A 2,930-nucleotide genomic window follows, 5' to 3' on the forward strand; every position below is an offset into this window, starting at 1 on the left:
TGAATATACAAGCGTTGCAAATTGCTTCTGTTCATGCCCACCTTGGTCACCTCCAGCCATGCTTTTTTGATGTCAGTAGCAGGTTTCTTCCTGCCATTGCTAAGGCAGATTTTCTCTCTGCACCTGCTCTCACCACCCAGCAGAACATCAAGGCAGGCATAATTGACACATGGTATAGCTTTTCCAGTCCATTCTTAAACTTCTTCTGACAGGCCCTTTTCTGGAGTTGAGATTGTGTCTCATCACACCCACTCCAACCCACTGGATGAGAAACAAGAAAGTGAAGTAGTGACCTGGCAGAGTTAAAAAGCCACTGTTGGGGTCACTGACTTTTCGTCCAAGTTTCCCACACATTATTGGATTGCTCCCCATGCACCTCCCTTGCAATGTGGGGGCCTATATGTTGTTATTTCAGTTCCAAAGCATTAATTCTCTTTTGAGTCTGTATAAATCTTCTTCAGAGCTGAGTCCTGCGGACTTGAAACGATAAAATTGTTTCTCTCTCCACAGATGCTGCCAGACCTACAGATTTTTTCCAGAATTTTCTGTTCTATTTCAGATTTCCAGCATCTGCAGTATTTTGCTTAATTATTTCTCTTTCATTTCCTTTTTATGAGGTATTTTTCCTGAAATTCTCCACAATATGGGTACAGTACCATGGTGGTTGTGCTATGAAACTAGTAACCCAGAGGCCTAGACCAATAATCTCGAGATTTGAATTCAAACCCACCATGGCACCTGGGGAACTTAAATTCAAACTAATTAAATAAATCTAGAATAAAAAACGATGTTAATAATGGTGACCATGAAGTTATCGGATTGTTGCAAAAACACAGCTCCTTCACTAGTATCCTGTAAGGAAGGAGACCTGCTGACCTTACTTCATCTGACCTATATGAATCTAAATCCATTGCAATGTGGATGGCTTTTAAATGCCTTCAGTTTTATCAAAGATGATAAGCTATAATATACATGGACTGTGGTGGTTCAAGAAGGTGACACAGCACTACGTTCTCAAGGGCAATTAGGGGTGGACAATAAATGCTGGCTTTGCTAGTGATGCCCACATCCTGTGAATGAATTTTTTTTAAAAAACTACATAATGGTGGGTTTCTCAGTTATTTCCTAGGGGTGGAATCCTGTTGGCCTGCTGATAAACACAATGACAAGGATGTGAAGGCATTAGAGAGGGTGCAGAAAAGATTAATGAGAATAGTTCAGGGATGAGGAACTTCAGTTCATAGATAGATTGGTGTTACTGTTCTCCTTGGAGAAGAGAAGATTAAGAAGCAATTTGATAGAGGTGTTCACAATCATGAGCGGTTTTGGATAGAGTAGATAGGAGAAACTTTTCCCATTGGCACAAGAATCCAGACCAGAGGACACTAATTTAAGGTGATTGGCAAAAGCAACGACATGAGGAAGAATGTTCTTACCCAGTGAGTGGTTAGGATTTGGAATGCACTGCCTGAAAGTGTGGTGCAGGCAGGTGCAATAGAGGCCTTCAGATAATCATTCAATTCTCTTTTGAAGAGAAAAAAATTACAGGGCTATGGAGAAAAGGAAGGGGAATTGGACAAGGTGAGTTGCTTTTACAGAGAGCTAGCATGGATGGGCTGGCTGGCCCCCTGTGTGCTGTAACCATTCTATGATTCTATAGGAAACACCAATTCAAAATGCTGGAAACACAGCAAGTCAATCAACATCAGAATAGATCTGTAATCACAAACAAACTTCAACACTGACTCGTATTTATAAAGCACTTTTATCAGATAAAACACCACAAGCACTTTAATGTAAGTATGAGATAATATATTTTTAGTAGGAAGAAATAAGGTGGCCACATGCTCCTGTGAAAATAAGCATCCAAACGAGGTAGAGGAACACAATGATCTGGGCTACCGATACACAAATCACTAAAAAAAAACTACACAAATAAGGCCATAAACAAAGCACTGAGGTACATTTCTAGAGGGATAGAATTCAGAAGCAGAGAAGTTATCTGGAACTTAGATAGAACATTGGTTAGCCTATTTTTGGGAGTAATGTAAACAGTTCCAGTCTCCATATTATGAAGAGGCACTGCAGGAGTGTACAAAGGTTTTCTAGAATGATACCAGAACCGAGGGGGTTATAGTTCTTACAAAAAGATTAGGACAGGTTGGGGCTCTTATTTCGGAGAGGTGACCTGATGGAGGTCTTCAAGATTATGAAAGAGTTTGATAGTGTAGACATAGAGAAGATGTTTCCACTTCTGGGTAAGTCCAAAACTAGGGACCATAGATATAAAATACTGCAGATGCTGGAAATCTGAAATAAAAATAGAAAATGCTGGAAAAGCTCAGCAGGTCTGACAGCATCTGTGGAGAGAGAAACAGAGTTAACGTTTCTTCAGAGCTCCACAGATGCTGTCAGGCCTGCTGAGCTTTTCCAGCATTTTCTGTTTTTAGACCATAAATACAAGATACGCACGAATAAACCCATTAGGAATTCAGGATAAACTTTTAAGTCTTCCAGATGAGACGTTTAACCAACATCTTACGAAAAGAAACAGCTTATCTCCTCATTATCATATTGCGGTTTGGGACCTGCCTCTTGCGCTCCCTGTGGTGGAGATCGCGGTGCTGTGGGTCAGCCTTTGGGCGGAGAACTCGAAGCAGGAGAAGGAAGATCACTTTCTGTAATCTTTGGGCGGAGTGGACCCGAAGTGCGTGAGCAAAGGCCCTGGGGCGCGGCCTGTTGTAGTGGGCGCGGCCTGTTGTAGTGGGCGTGGCCGGTTGTGCGGTGCGCGGGCCCTGTTGTGGTGGGCGGGGCCTGTTGTGGTGGGCGGGGCCGGCTGTGCGGTGCGCGGCCTGTTGTGGTGGGCGCGGCCTGTTGCGGTGGGCGCGGCTTGTTGCGGTGGGCGCGGCTTGTTGCGGTGGGCGCGGCTT

The sequence above is a fragment of the Cetorhinus maximus genome, chromosome 22, assembly GCF_964194155.1.
Source record: "Cetorhinus maximus chromosome 22, sCetMax3.hap1.1, whole genome shotgun sequence".
In the NCBI taxonomy this organism is placed as follows: Eukaryota; Metazoa; Chordata; class Chondrichthyes; order Lamniformes; family Cetorhinidae; genus Cetorhinus; species Cetorhinus maximus.